The 17,137-nt window shown below is 37.6% G+C and overlaps 1 protein-coding gene across 12 annotated transcripts in view; it reads right to left on the bottom strand.

Moving 5' to 3' along the window:
* The window catches only part of LINGO2 (leucine rich repeat and Ig domain containing 2), a 1,171,177-nt gene that overhangs the window by 195,075 nt on the left and 958,965 nt on the right, over window positions 1–17,137 (bottom strand). For 9 of the 12 annotated variants that reach the window (XM_058695152.1, XM_058695148.1, XM_058695151.1 and 6 more), the window contains one exon: window positions 2,521–2,608. The exons of 2 other annotated variants lie outside the window; for them this stretch is intronic. The gene's annotated coding sequence lies outside the window, so the exon portion shown is untranslated. The remainder of the gene's footprint in view (window positions 1–2,520; window positions 2,609–17,137) is intronic. One more of the 12 variants, XM_058695150.1, reaches the window with a different exon arrangement.

Below are 17,137 nucleotides of genomic sequence, written 5' to 3'. Positions count from 1 at the left end.
TTTTATTTTGAGAATGGAATAAGTGTTGCTTTCCAGAACTGTAGAATTTGACACCCCCCCCGCCAAATATCTAATGGGGTTTTCTCTAATCAATGGTATCAGCAATTTTTTTCTTTCTTTCTTTTTTTTTTTTCTTTCCCAAATTCTAAACTTGGGTTCTTCTATCTGGTGGAAAAACAAATGGGCTTTTAGATTCTATCAAGTCCTGTCTAAATTAAGAATAACTACTACTACTTCTGCTACTAGTCTGTGCTAGTTTATTTACCTACTTGGATGTGACTCTTTTGGGGTATCTACTGAACACCAAAGATGGTCAATGATTTCTAATTGATTATGGTGAGAGAAAAGTCTGGTTGTAGCTCATGCCATTATGGCTAAAGCAGAAATTGTTCAAATTGGCATCTGATGGATTTAAAAATGTTCCAGGTGACTCTAATAGAAAGCCAAGTTTGCAAACAATTAGTTTAGGCATAGTAGTCATCTCCTTCCCTATGCATTTGGAAAGTTCTTCATAGGAGTAAGGAGGTGGTTTTTCTAGCCAGTTTAAGTGATTATATGAATGGTTGGAGCCAAGACCTAAAGATTTCTGGGACTTAAATTGCACTAAAGTAAAGCAACAGGAATATACATGCTCTACACTTGGACAATATAAATAAATAAACTGTCAGTTCCATATGCACACAGTAGGAGATGTTCTCACAAATGACATTAGAATAACCATGTGTGGTTTTGCCACCCAGTATTCCTTCAGATGTCTTATCCTTGAGACATACCTTATCCCATTTAAAAATGAACCACAAGAAAAAAAAAGTTAGAGAGGGAGGGAGGCAAACCATAAGAGACTCTCAAAAACTGAGAATAAACTGAGGGTTGATGGGGGGTGGGAGGGAGGGGAAAGTGGGTGATGGGCATTGAGAAGGGAACCTGTTGGGATGAGCACTGGGTGTTATATACAAACTCAATTTAACAATAAATTTCATATTAAATAAATAAATAAATAAATAAATAAATAAAATTAATATATAATGCAAGATATAAAATAATGTTTAAATAAATAAATAAGAACTATATATCTGCATCTATGAGTTCAATTCTTTCAAGCTTTTAACAGGCAAACAAAATACCCTGTCCAAACAAAACAAAAAAAATACAAACTTCTATGACTCATATATGCACTAACATTTTGAAATCATGTCTTAAAGGATATGAAGAGCTTTATCATTTTCCTTATTATTATTTTTTTAAGTAGTCTACATGCCCAGCATCCAGCCCAATGTAGGGCTTGAACTCACGACCCTGAGACCAAGACCTGAGCTGAGATCAAGAGTTGGAGGCTTAACCGACTGGGGCACCCAAGTGCCCCCCTTATTTTTGATTTGTATATTTTGAAAATTTAACTCATTCTTCCATAGAGTTGAGGCAGCAGCACACAGAACAAAAAAATACCAGATCAGCCATTACCCATACACTAATTTTTTTTGGCTAACATTGGAATATTCTTTAAAATAAGTAGAGTTGGTGAGAGATAGTAAAGGGCAATTTTTTTTTTTGTAGAAAAGATTTATTTTCATTGTATTTGAAATATAGTAGTCCAGAAGCCAAAATGAAACTTTTAGAAATGAAGACTTACTGGGGAAAAAAAACCCAGAAGAAAATATATTTAATAATAACATATAATAAGTATAGGGGTTCTAACTTATTGATTCTTTCAAAATTATTTATTATTTTATCCATTCAAAAATTATTAATCAACTGCCTATTGTGTCTAGGCACCATTCTAGATTCTGATTCTAGATTGTGATAATGTAGCAATGAATAAAATGGACAATATCCCTGTCTTTATGGGGCTTGCAATTTATTAGGGGGACAGACATGAGGCAAATAAATAAATATATGTAATATATAGTTAAGGACATAGACTATACAATATGGAAGCCAGAACTGAAAGATGAAACGGCAGCTGGAAGGGAGAGTGAGGTAAAAAACGAGTTATCTGTTTTGTTTTGTTTATTTATTTACCAAGTGAGAGAAATCATAGCATGAACTTTGCTCTGGAATTCTTTCTGTCTGGATTGCTTTTTTTCCCCCGAACACAAATCTAATTTTCTTATATGCTTTGCTCAAATGTCATCTTTTCAGTGAGGCCTTTACTGGTCATCTTATTTAAGATTGTGCCCCTCTCCACCTATCAGCACTCCCTATCTGATCTATATCTTCTATATTTTAATTACTGCTTTTGGTTATTATCTGCCTTAGCCCCATAACAATGCAAGCTCCATGAGGGCAAGAATTACTTTCTGTTATGTTCACTGCTGAATCCCCAGCGATTTCAACAGTTCCAGACATATACCTGGTATTAAATAAATACATCTGAATGAATGTTTGAATGAATTAACAAATAAGCAGCCAGCAGAGTGTTTTAACATATAGGCGAGGCACAGAAAGGACATCGGTTGGGGTGAACATAATGAACACTACAATGAACAATGGACAATAATAGTCTCTGCCATCAGTACCCACCTTCTAGTGACTGGAAATAAACAGACAATCCTACTCCAATGTGATGAAAGTTCTGGGTGTTCTGGAAACACAGGAATTTCCTCCTCTGCTGTGAAATGAAGACAAGCTAATTGAGATGGGGTAATAGCTAAATGAAGACTTGAATATTAGAGCTACCCAGGTGAGGAAAGGCAGAGAGAACAGCATGTGCAAAGTAACTGATGATAAGGGAGAGCTTGCTACCTTATGGGAACTGTAAATATTTGAGGGTAGCGGAAGTTTACAGGGTGTTTTAGGACACCCTGAACATAAAGGACTTGATGCAGAGGACAAGCGAGAGTCACTGAAGGGTTTTACATAGGGAGTCACAAGATCATATCTGTAATGTTGGAGAGAATGATTGGAATGTGGATACTAGCAATAGTTAACTTGGCATTAGGTGATAGTGGACTCAACCTACATAGTGGCATTAAGGGTGGGAAGAAGCATAGAAAATCTGATGATAGTGCATGCCCTTCCCCAGAACAAAAGAAAGAATTTGTAGTTCAAGAAAGAAGGAATAATAAATCCATTGATGCCTTCCAGTGGTAAATAGGTTATTTGCAAAGTAAGATTAGCTCCTAGAAAAGTTCCATAGCTGAACCTTTCTATCTGTTCTCCTTTAAGTGCCCACAAGTGTGGATTGCTTCTCTAAGTATCATTGTGCATGCATGGAGCTTCAAGGCTAAACAGCAGAACTGGGGAGGGACCCTGGTTCTGTTATGTCAACTATCTGAAGCATCAGGATGTAGAAGTATCTTTGTAGGAGCCAGAAAAGATATCAGGTGTTAGTCTAGGAAAGAAATTGTCTAGAAGGGCAGAAGACAACTTTCTGGACCTTTTTTCCTACTACCTTTACTAAGCCCTTGTTCCTTTCTTTCCCTTGGCTTCACCCAAGAGCGTTGTGTTTTGCCCTTAGCCTGAAGTAAACAGACATTGTATTCTGTTCAACCTCTGATGTTAATTCTGCCTCTTAAGTCACCCTTTCGCCTTCTTCATCTTGCTCATATATCTCACACACATACATGCATGTGCACACAGACACACACACACACAGACACATACACACATCCTACATTTTTCCTCTGGAAGCTCTATCATAATGCTTGGGGTCTATTCCTGATTTTGCATCTCTGTCATGCAACACAGGTTTTACTGTCAAAAAAATGTTGGAATGAATGCAGGTGTGCTAGATATGAAATGAGAAATAGTGTTTCATATTTATAGGAACACCGACTGAAATACCTGAAGTCGAAAGAAGAAAAAAAAAAACAGAGTAACTGTACCAAGAGGAAGAGAGGAGATGCCAGTATGATAAGTGTGTCTTAGTCCAGTCAGTCTGCCATAACCAGATACCACAGACTGATTGACTTAACTAACAGAAGTTTATTTTCTCATAATTCTGAAGACTGAGAAGTCCAAGATCAAGATGCAGGCTTATTTGGTTCCTGGTAAGGATTCTTTTCCTTGCTCATAGTCAGCTGCCTTCTCACCTCAACGGTGAAGAAAAAGAGAGAACTCTGGTGTCTCTTCCTTTTCTTATAAGGACACAGGCCCTATCGAGTTAGGGCTCAAACTTATGACCTCATTTAACCTTTATCTCCTCCTCATAGGTCCTATTTCTAAATACAGTCACATGGGGGATAGGGCTTCAACACATGAATTTTAGGGAAACACAATTCATTCCATAGCAATATGCCTATTTAGTGAATCTCTGACAGATGTTCACAAACTCAGTGCTTTTATGTTCAAGTGTTTCCCAGCTTTTTTACATCCATCATCAGCTTTTAAAATGTCATGCATTAGGCATGTGGGCAGTGCTCTAGGGACTAGTGGTTTGTTGCACTGCAAGAGTCTGCACAATGACCTACAAAGAGGCTTGCTGTTTAAGCCAGATGACCTACATTTGAAGTCTAGTTTTGACACTCCCACTTCTGGGCTAGTAAAGTTATTTACATTCTCAGTGCTCATCTATAAGATAGAGATAATACATCCTGCCATGTTGTTGTGAAGCCTGAAGGAGTGACATGTATGGAAACATTTGAGGTACGAAAGATGTTCTACAAGTACACGGCCTTTAGACTTCATTCAATCTAGTCACTTGTCTCAGCAACCATCAAGATTTCATTTCTTATTGGTAGTGTGCTGATAATTGGCATTTACTGTGTGCCAGACAGTGTTATAAGTCACTTTAAGTTTATATCGTATCTAAATTAATCTTCATAAACATGAAGTAACTGTTATTATTACTCTCAAGAAACAAAGTCAGCTTCTACCGACATAGAAGAACCTAGTGGCTATTGTTCAGCCTATTCAGAAACAGAAAAAAAGCTAGAATATCTAAGACAAGAAGTCCCTAAATTCTGAGAAACTACTTAAAATTTTTCTTAAGTTTCTTTATTTATTTTGAGAGAGGCAGAGAGAATGCAAGTGGGGAGGGGAAGAGAGAGAGAGAGAGAGAGAGAGAGAGAGAGAGAGAGAATATCCCAGGCAGGGTCCACACTGTCAGTGCAGAGCCCGGCATGGGACTCAAACCCACAAAACCATGAGATTATGACCTGAGCCAAAATCAAGTCAGATGCGCAACTGAGCCACCTAGGTGTCCCAAGAAACTACTTTTGATTTCATTGAGATTCCTAAGATTATGGAGGAAGGTGGCTGGCATTAACAACCTCTAATGACTGCCCCTACTTCTGAAAGGGGTGGTCTGTTAGTTTCCTATTTCTACTGTAACAAGAAGCAAGACCATCGTCACTACAGTAAACCAAAACCAAGCACAACCTGAAATAGGAGAGAGGGGTGGGGGCAGAGACTATGAGGAAACAAACACCAAGTCTATAAGGAAGTGAATGGAACAAACATGCAGAAAAGAGGCAGAGATTTAGGATGTCCTTCATTAACAAGCTCTTTATTCCTTATTAGATACCTTTCAAACTCCTGCTTCTCCCAACCAGAACAGTTTTAATTAGAAGCATGCTTGAGCAGGGTGGAGGCTGTACCTGAAAAATCTTCCACCTACCCTAAAACCCCATGAAAGCATGGAAAGGGGTTGTTGCAGGAGTCACAGAGGATGGGAGGCTTGGAGGGTAAAAGATAAACTACAGGCATGGACAGAAGTCCTATCCTTCCAGGACTGCAGGGTTTTCATACTATCCCCATATGTACTGGAGTTTCCCTACTCAATAATTTGTTGTCATGTTTCTGCTCTCCCAATTCCAGCATTGCTGTGACCAAAAAACAAACAAACAAACAAACAAACAAACCCAAAAACACAGCTCTGGTTCCTGTGAAGTTCTGATGGCTGAAATGCAGTGAAAACAGCATTTACACCATGGCATCAGCTGCCACTGCTATATCTGACGTTACTGAGTATTCACCAGGTACTGTGCTAAGCACTTTCCCTGCATTATCTCACAGAGTTCATACAAGAAGCCTACAAAGCAGAAAGTAGTATTATTTTCATTGTAAACATCTTAACATTGAGGTAATCTTAACCTACATGCTGAATGTTTCTGTGATGGAAATACATTAATGCTTTTAACATAAATCCATAATAAAACTAACACATTTACAGGCAGAAAAAGGAGCTTTGGAGAGAAATTTTAGGGAAGGATAGAGAAAGGATTTCCAAGGGTTTGCAGTGATGAAAATGTATGGTCTGGCTTCAATTCATTGTCTTTAGGCATGAATTTCTTTAAATTTTTTTCCCCCTGAAGCTTTCTTCTAGCTCCAACTCCTTTTTTTCAGTCTGACAGAAATGTCTTGCTTTTTCATCTTCTACAAATGAATGTTAAGGAAAAGAATACTGGCTGAAATACTGCCTTTTGCCTATGGCCTATAGCTCACATGCATTCATGGACTGTGGAAACAGGGGCTTGGGGCAGATGCCAACTCCTGGAGTCCAGCATATGTCATTCCAAGCTTGAAACTCTTCTCTTTGACTGTGGTTATTAGAATCAGCCTCTAGGTGCTCACCTGTTTTAAACTATTTTTTTTAAGTTTATTTATTTATTTATTTTGAGAGAGAGAGAGAGAGAGAGAGAGAGCGAGCATGAGCAGGGTAGGGGCAGAAAGAGAGGGAGACAGAAAATCCCAAACAGGCTCCATGCTGTGAAGTGCAGGGCCCAACATGGGGCTCGAACTCATGAACTGTGAGATCATAACCTGACCCGAAAACAAGACTTGGGCACTTAACCAACTGAGCACCCCCAGGTGAAGGCTCTAATTCAGCAGAGGCAGTTTCCCCTTCAAAGATTCTCTTTGATTATAGTTTTAAAGACAGCTTAAAGATTTCAAATGTTTATTTTATATATGTAAAAATGAGACATGTTAGGATCATTGGAGTTTATCAGTGAATGAAAGTGGGAAACCATGGAGCATCCAATAATACGCTACTGAAGTCACTGCTTCACCTGCTTCACATTGCCCACATTCTTCCTTTCCATTCTGGAAAGATGTGGAAGATCACTCTCCTTAAAATGCATTTATATCTGCTATTTTCTCTTATATGGCAGGACCATACCGTGAGGCAGACAGCTGAACTCTAGGGGAGTGGAAAATTGGAAAGTGAGATTTAACAGGAGAAAAAAATTAAAAAAATATATTCTTCTTGTTGAGGCTTTAAAAGATATCACCAACTTTCTGGCTTGTACATGGAAGCCAGGAGACCATAACATGAACAACCCATCCACTGCCAGGAAAAGAAGGTACATTTTGAAGAGAGATGCAGAGGGGATAGGACCATCTGTGAACCACCAGTCCAATCTAGAAATGCCATACAATGCAACTACTTTGACATACAGGCCTTTTAACGACAGAATGATTATTAGAGTGTTTCAGTTTTGGGGTGTCTGGGTGGCTCAGTCAGTAGGAGGCTGACACCTGATTTCAGCTCAGGTCATGATCTCAGGGTCATGGGATCGGTACTGACACTGGAGCCTGCTTGGGATTCTCAGTCTCTCTCTCTCTCTCTCTCTCTCTCTCTCTCCCTCTCTTACTCTCTCTCTTTAAAAAATAATACATAAACTTCTTAAAAAAATAATGTTTCAGTTTTACTCTGTGTATAACTAGTGAGGAAATAGTTTTCATTGATTTATTTAGTCTAGTATGTATATATTAAGAATCTCCTGTATACTGTGCCTGGTGTGTTTTATCTTGTTTAGCCACTAGTAATTTCCTTTATCTTTAGGGAGTATAAATTATTCACTTAAAGTCAGAAAATCTTAACTTCTTTATCCACCTACTTTTTCAATGGCTAAAATCCAGGGCTAGTATAAAAGTTAGCTGGTTTCTACAAACTCTGCTTAAACATTTTACTAATCCTTTATAGTCTACCAAGCTAAGGGAAATCATATCCAAATGAAAGAAATATATAATGTAAAAAGTTGACATTTTTTTGTTTAAAATAAAGACAATAAAATAAATATTTGCTAAGGTATTGGTGTGGATGCACTAATCAAGGGCTTACCAAGGCTAACTTTTTATAGACAAATGGAACAATTAAAAAATGCATATACCATGTTTCTGTTAAGTTATTCCAAGGGCCATTTTCTTGGTAGAGGATTTGGATTAATTAGGGTGACAGCTGCTTGGTGTGAGCTACAACATTTCTAAAATGAGAACCCACTCAGAATTATGAGCTTTCATCCCTGCATTAATTGTAAACGTGCAAAAAAAGAAATGTTCCATTCTTAAAGATGGAGAAGTAGATCGAAATCAACACATAATAGGTCAGAATAGAACTATGCGAAATGACTTGCTTTCAGGTTACAAAATGCCACTCGTTCATGAGACTTTATACATGCCATTCCTTCTTTGTCCCACATCTCTTGCTCTGTTTCTCTTTCCATCACACACACACACACACACACACACACACGCATGCACACACATGCACACACACACATACACACACTCTGCATAAACATATGCACTTCTTCAAACTATTTATCACACAACTGTCTCATTTCAGTTTAAATGTAACCTCATACAGGGAGATGACTCTGATTTAAGTCTATTATTATGTGCTTCTCTTAGTTTCTCTCACTGCATCCTACACTTCCATCACAACACATGCCATACTGTAGATGACTGCCTGAACACATGTTTGTATCTTCCAATATACCATACATTCTGATGAAGTAAGAACCATATCTACACATACTTAGTCCATCTCTGATTCATAAAAGAAACTCACAAACTGGCTATGAAGTTAGTGCTTCAATGAAGAAATGTTAAAGAATGACTTGTAAGTTATAATAAAGTTTATTGAATGGATGAACATATTTAGTGACACAATGTGTCAGTCAGTTGAGGTGAGAGGAGGGTAGGTTGATTAATGACAGAATGAGAAAAATAACAGTCCACAGAGGCAAAGAGCCCTTCCAAACTGTCCCTAGGAGAAGGGGCACCCTCAGCAAAGCTTCATCCTTCTGGTTCTGCCAGTGGATGTGTGTTCATCATTGAAATGAGTGAGTTAAACTTCCTAAACCTGATATCACTGGACATTTGAATCATATAACAAACTCTTGTGGATCTGGTTCCAGGTGCTCCAAAGCAAACTTATGCTTATAAATCAACGATAAGGGGTTATGATGAGAGATTATTCTATGAGAGAGAGAGAGACAGAGGGAGAGAACATTACTCTTATGCTCTAGGCACTTATGAATCAGATTCCTGGGCCTGCAGAACAGAGAGCAAGACTCTAGACTAAGGTAAATTCATGAAAGTAATGCCTGTAATGGCCTGTTCATATGTCTGACCAACTGGGAATTTTGACAAAGCAATTCTGTCTGGTCATGTCATTCAAACTTCTATATTAAAAGCTAAGCAAAGCGGAAGCCCTCCAAACAGTAGCCTTTGAAATAGAAAAACAAATAGAAACCCATTAATTTGCTAATTGCTCTATATATCCTGTTATTGTTAGTAATTTAAAAGGTTTTATTGAGCATAGAGTATGCCTAATTCTTAATTATGCCACAAGGAATATAGATGATGTGTTAAGTAATGTTTTTAAAATTCAGGATTTATTAAAATTTTTTAACGCTTATTTATTATTGAGAGACAGAGAGAGACAGAGCGTGAGCAGGGGAGGGGCAGAGAGAGGGGGAGACACAGAATCTGAAGCAGGCTCCAGGCTCTGAGCTGTCAGCACAGACCCCCACACAGGGTTCGAACTCACAAACTGTGAGATCATGACCTAAGCTGAAGTCGGATGCTTAACCAACTGAGCAACTCAGGCGCCCCAAAGTCAGGATTTATTTTATGGAAAAAATTGTCATGTATTCTGAATTAACTTATGTCAAATTACACTATTATTTGGTCAGATGGGAATTGTTAATCCTTAAAGTCCTTACACAACTATATAAAAAAAGAACATTTAAAAATTAAACGCAGGGGTGTTTGGATGGCTCAGTCAGTTGAGCGTCAACTCTTGATTTCAGCTCATGTCATGATCCCAGGGTCATGGTATTGAACCCCACCTTGGGCTCTGCTTGGGATATTCTCTCTCTTTCTCTCTTTCTCCCTCTCCCTCTGCCCCTCTCCCTCACTTGCCCTATAACTCTTCCAAAAATAAATAAATAAAATAAAATAAAATAAAATACATTATTAAAAAGTAAATGCACATAAGACTGAAAATTCAATTAAATTCAAATTAACAAAATAAAGGACAATTAATGATATTACTATTTTGAAAGTAAAACCACTATTTGTAACAAAAACACTAAAACATGGAAGTGATTGCTAAGGAAGTTTTTTTTTTTTCTTTTTCACATGTGTATACTGTCTGGTTTATGTAATGTTAGCTCAGGGAGAAAGAGAGACAATGAGAATAAGGGGCAGGGGGAAGACAAAGATGCCTTGTCTATTTTGTTAATCACTCTATCCTTGATGTAAGATGCCTGCACATGGTAATTGCTTGATAAAACCTTGTACATTTAATAAAAAATAAATTTTCTGACTGCTTTTCATTATTTAAAATTCTGTGTAGCCATTGCTGATGCAGTGGCATTGTTTTGCATTTACTTAGTGGTAAAGCTTCATTTTCCTATTCAGTAACTTTCTGTCCTTTATTCATTAGTCTGGAGCAATAAGATTATTATTATTTGGTATTATTGTAAATTCAAACATGGTCAAATATGGTCAAACAAGCAACAAGGCTATTATAATGCGGTCATCAAGATCCAAGTTATACATATATTCTTATTTTCAAACCATGGGGCAAAACTATAACCAGAGTTCTGGATTGGACCTTGGAACAGAAAAGAACATTAATGAAAAAACTGGTGAAAGACAGGCCGGAGTTTAGTCAATAGTAATGAACCAGTTTTGGCTAATGTGCCATAGCAACATATGAAAATAACCTTAGGGGAGACTGAGGAGCATAGCGAAATCTCTATAATATCTTTGAAATGTTTTGGCAAAGATACATGTACCTCAATATCTTAAAACTTGTTTTCTTTTAAAAGTAAAGACAAAATTTAAAAAAATTTTCTTTGGTATTCTCCAGTGTCCCCAGAGTTTTATGTCAATTCTAGAAATACTGTGCAAATCATGGTTCTTTCACAAAGCAATCTATAATCCAGTTGAGACAAAGGAGACACAAACTAATCTGAGAACAGCTAAGTGATATTGAATAGAAGTACAGTAAGATACCAGAGAAAAAGGGATGTGGGTATATAAACTATGGTCATCAGATAAGACTTCATGGACCTCTTGAGGTGGAAACTGATTTTGTTGATATATACACGCTTCAGATAGGTAGGGGGCAGAGAAAATATTCCAGATAGGGGAACAGGATGAGGGAGAGTATGGAAGAAGACATGATGACAGTGGATGAAAGGACTAAAACTGGACAGGAAGTAAGGATTAGAAAAGAATGAAATGTAAGATTAGATAAGGTAGCTGAGGTTTGACAGTGGTGGGCTATGAAGCTGAGATGGTTGATTAGCCCTGAAGAGGAGTAAATTACATCTGACTGTGCTTTGAGATCCATGAGGGCAGCAAATGAGTCTTATTCATCTCTTTGTGCTCAGAAACCAGCACAGAACTAGATGCAAAGAGTATTTCTTAATGTGGGGCAAATAATTTTGCACATACATCTTTGCATACATTTTCATTATAAATTGAGATCACTTCCTAGAAGTAGGATTTCCTGGATATATATAATCACTAATACCTATTGGCAGGTGGCTTTCTATTGTGTAAGGTGACTATCTGGCCACACCCGCATCAGTGAGTGTATTGAGAAGAATTCAATTCACTCTACGCATTCCATGTATAGCAGGTTTTAACATAGGGAACTTGAGGCTTACATATCATTGGAAGGTCCCAGAAAGCAAATTTGACTGTCATCCAAAATCTCAACCTAAAGCAACACCATCTGTGGTTCTCAGTAGGTCACCTAGAAGCTTCTTTGAGCCTCAATAACCTCTGACGACACCCACAAACTATTTCAGTCTGCAGCCTAATGCAGATGATCTTCAAGAGGCTAACCCTGAGGCCACTTCAAAGTCTACACCTGCCTTGTGTCTAACTGTAACTGCCTCCAGAGAAAATTGTCCCCTCTTTCTTTTCTTCCTTCCAAAGCTCTCCCAAGTTCCTCTCATTGGCAGACCGGGACATGGAGCCACAGGAGAGGGAGGTTCTTAGAAATATAGTTTTAACCTCTCCATGATTCAGACAATCCAATACAACATCTTCAATGAAACACTGGTAACCTAATGAATGGATGTCATTATTGTAGAAATTTTATTACCACTCGTGTAATATAAATGATATATCAAATATTAAAAAATCTGCTTTATAATGTAATGACTATGAGATAAGATCCTAGTTCAGGGACAGTCTCACTTCTGGACCATATGTGGTAAGTCATTAGGGCAAACACTGAGTTAGTTATGGTTAGTCTAAGGAGGGTTCCAGATCTAGTTCACTCTTATTAAGGTGTTTATTTCTAGATCCTCTCCATCTCAGACACTTGATCTGTAGATGACCTGTATTATCTCCAATAACTCTAAGCTATACTGGATGAAGCTTCTGGTCTGGTCTCAGCCTAGGTTCCAGTTCTGATAGTGAAGGTTAAGGGGCCAAAACGCCTGTGAATATATTGATATCACATCCTCAGTATGAAGACAACCATCTTAAGGGCAGGAATGACACAACCTTCACTCTTACCTGTCTTCCAAAGTGAGAGAGAGAGGTGGGGCAGGGGGGAGAGCGAGCTATGTGCCACTTTCTGGTTGAAAATATTTTTCCATGGCATCTCCTAGTATTAGAGATAAAACTCTAACTCTTCAGTATTGCATTCAAAAATCTTCACACCTAACCTTCAAACCTGTCTTTTAAACTCATCTCCTACTAGCTCGTCATGTGCCTTCTGCAGTCCAGTCACAAGAGACTCCTTTGTTGTGCTTCTGTATGGATGCCCTCCTAGGATGTTCTTACCTGGAAGGTTTTCTCCTCCAAAAAAATTCCATCTGAGATTTCAGAGAAATCTCAATATACCAGCCTCCTTGAAACTTCCCCCCAAAACAACCTCTTTTCCCTAAATTAATTGTGACCCTTATTTCTACAGCACCACAGAACTTTGTCTATTTATCTATAGTAGCAGTTTTCATACCAAATTTAAATTGTTTAGATAAGATGCATATCTTCTCTATTAGATAGCTATATCATTAAGGGTGAAATAACCTACATTTTACTCTTAGGATTTCTATCACCAAATAGATTATGTTCAATAAAGGTTTAATTGCCTGAATTTAATAAAATGGCTGACATTTGTATAATACTTTAGAGTTTACAAAATGCTTTTGCATGCATTCTTCCAATTAATTCTTACAACAACCCAATGAGGCAGATATTTTTATTATATCTATATTGCAGATAAGGAAATTAAAGCTCAGGAATATTTAGGATCTGTTCAGCACACCAAAGACTCACCACAAATGCTTCCTGATTGATGGCTTAATGTAGACAAGTGCTCACTGCTGTCTGTGCTTTTATAGGAAACAAAAACACAGGCAGTCTTCATTCTTGAGCTTGGTGTCAGTGGCCTGTGCTTCACATATGCTATTCCATCATTAAAAACACAATAATCACATTTTCAATCTTTCCTTACAACTCCGCACACAAATATGAGTCAAGATATGGTTCTGGCCTCATCTTTCTTACCTTTCTTGTAAAAGTAGCACCATAATACTCACTTACCAAGCCTTCTGAATCTAATATAATTAGGTAGCATTTGCAAAGTCCTAAGCATCCCTTAAAATTTAAATTTAGGAGTTGTATAAATGCAAATGTTATTATGGAAAGGTGGAGATGGCACTACCAAATGTACATTTCTTATTTCAACATGAAGGATTCCTTCTGTTATCTTCTGATAATATTTTACCACTGTGCTGCGTATTTAGATACAATTAGAGACAGCTTCATAAAGGATGGGGATTTGAGTACACATATGAACAGAAACAGGACAGAAAACTTGGGGTATAACTAGCTTGTTGCAATAGGGCTTACAAAAAGTTCTGAATCAGAACTGGCCAAATTTCTAAAAGATTTTTCACTCTGTATCCCAGTCACTCCCAGGGCTTCTAGGGAATTAATTTATTCCTTCTAGTTGTCTAACGTCAGATGCTTCAGGAACTTCTGGGTTAACATGTATATGTTCAAATCCCCAATCCATTGCTAACTTCTATGTACCTTTCTGAGCCCCAGCATCTTTCTCTGTTAAGTGGAAATAAAAGAAGTAGGTACCTGTCTCATAGGATTCTTTTGTAGATTACATGTAATGATGAACGTAAACCTTGGCTTAATGCTTGAAACATATTAAATGTCAAAAAATATTATGATTTACAGTGGTGGCAATAAAATAAGAGAAGCAATAAAAAGAATGGCTTCAGAATTCTAAGGGACCAGGTGTCCTTTTGGGCATTTCAACATATTCTTAAAAGAAGTTTCTGAGGTAATTTTCAGCAGCATCCCCATTTTACAGGCCAGAAAACTCCAGCCCAAATCGTGGGTGATTTGGAGGTCTCACTATGCACTATTGACACTGCCAATATAAATGGCCTGTGACTTATGATGGTTTGGCTTCATATTTTCACTTTATGATGGTGCAAAAACAATACCATTGAGTAGAAAACACACTTTGAATTTTGATCTTTTCCCAGACTAGTGATATGCTATAAGATCTTCTCTCATGATGCTGGACAGTGACAGCAGGCCTCGGCTCCCAGGCAGCCACACGATCGCGAGGGTCAACAACTGATATGCTTACAGCCATTCTGTACCCATACAACCATTCTATTTTTCACTTTCAGTACAGTATTCAATAAATTCCATGAGCTATTCAACACTTTAGTTTAAAGTAGGCTTTGTGTTAGATGATTCTGCTCAAATAATGGTATTGTAAGTGTTCTGAGTGCATTTAAGGTAGGAAAATCTAAACTATGATGTTCAGTAGGTTAGCTGTATTAAATCCATGTTTGACTTATGATATTTTCACCTTATGATGAGCTTACTGGGACATAAGCCTATCATAAGTCAAGGAAGATCTGTAATTCATTTATTCTACAGCCAACCACTTATTCTTTGCTTTTTCGTTCTTCTTTTTTAAAAGGGGGCATCTGTTTTAGACCTCCCAATCTCCACCAAGTGTTCTGAAGTCATACAAAAAACTATGCAAATTAAGATTTTTCTTCCTTTTACTGCCCTCTGGACAGATCCTGAAGCCTTGGGGCCATGAAGCCCACTTGTAAATCATTGCCAACAATCAGCCTTCCATCACTTTATCTCTGCCTTGCTCCCTGAGCTTTAACAGGCTGAAACTGGCACAGTGCTGTCTATCTGCCTGACACTTCAGGGCATAAACCATAGGGTGAAATCAAGCTGCAGACACTAGCAGATCCCGCAGTGTTATGATAAAACTTAAATTAAAACTCAGAGAAGACAGTGTATACATTATATTAAAATGTCTGGGCTCTTAGTCTTGCTCTTAAATAGCAAGAGGAAACTTGAAACCACAGCTTACAGTCTCGTTGAACTTGTAGGATTAAATGTTGCATATGAATGGAATACACATTCAAAATATATAGCAAAATGGCAATAGATACTTCTGCAAAAACTTGCTAAATATTAAATATGGATAAAGGCTCTCAGTTAATTTACACACCAGAGATGTTTTGATTTTAAAGTACTACAAGCATTAATATTCATTACAGAAATAAGATTTGATAAGCAAAGAAGGAACATGCACAAAGCGTTGGTGATAACAGGAAATTATCTTCTCAATGTTTAGAGAACATTTTGCTCTCCATCCTCACAAGTTAGAGTTGACACTGAAAGTTATGTTCCCTCTAGACTGTGGGTTTTCTTCTATAAATGTGCTCTTTTCATAGCTGGATTCTTGTGTTTTTATTCTAGTGATGACAATATAATTGATTCTAGTCAAATTCATATTATGGATGTTATTATTGATAGCTGGAGGGTTTCCAATCCAAGAAACTTTCCAGTGGGAAAGAGGAGTCAAGTGAATAATCTAGTGCAGCAAAATTACTTCTATTAGTTTCTTTCTAAGTTGGAAATGATACATACTCCACTTTCAATTTTTCTGAATCCATGCTCCATTGAGCTATATCGGTTTTCACCTTTAACATCAGCCAAATAGATTTGAAAGGAGATGAATTGAGATTCAAAGGATTATATAGTTTTTGAAGGTATAATAGAGCCAACTAAAATGAATTGTAGTTAGAGAGGGAGGGAGCCAAACCATAAGAGACTTTTAAAAACTGAGAATAAACTGAGGGTTGATGGGGGATGGGAAGGAGGGGAAAGTGGGTGATGGGCATTGAGGAGGGCACCTGCTGGGATGAGCACTGGGTGTTGTATGTAAACCAATTTGACAATAAATTTCATATAAAAAATAAAATAAAATGAATTGAGTAGCAGCTTGGAGTGTTAATTTTTTTTAATAAATGGAATTGGTGACTATTAGAACCACTTATTTAAAGGTCTTCTCATATTTTATTAGAAACCTATACTTGAGGGGCGCCTGGGTGGCGCAGTCGGTTAAGCGTCCGACTTCAGCCAGGTCACGATCTCGCGGTCCGTGAGTTCGAGCCCCGCGTCAGGCTCTGGGCTGATGGCTCGGAGCCTGGAGCCTGTTTCCGATTCTGTGTCTCCCTCTCTCTCTGCCCCTTCCCCGTTCATCCGTTCATGCTCTGTCTCTGTCCCAAAAATAAATAAAAAACATTGAAAAAAACTTAAAAAAAAAAAAGAAACCTATACTTGAAAAGATTTATAGCATGGCCAATAGATTCTCTTAGAGCTGGACCACTGTGTGTATGTGTGGAAGCATTCTGTTTTAACTCATTTTTTTTATATCATAAAATGGATATATAGGATTTCCCCTTAAATAATTACTTACAGAAATATACATAATCCCAGGCTTATGATTACTTATTCACTTTGCTTTCTTTATTACTTTTTTCCTCACTGGGAAAAACATGGTTTCTAAGAGTGCCAATGAGACAGGAATTTGTGGCTAGAACTCTTTGATATATTAAATGAGGGAGAAAAAAAAAGAACCAACTCCTAAATT

The sequence above is a fragment of the Neofelis nebulosa genome, chromosome 12 (genome assembly GCF_028018385.1).
Source record: "Neofelis nebulosa isolate mNeoNeb1 chromosome 12, mNeoNeb1.pri, whole genome shotgun sequence".
NCBI lineage: Eukaryota > Metazoa > Chordata > Mammalia > Carnivora > Felidae > Neofelis > Neofelis nebulosa.
This window is presented reverse-complemented; position numbering and strand designations above follow the sequence as displayed.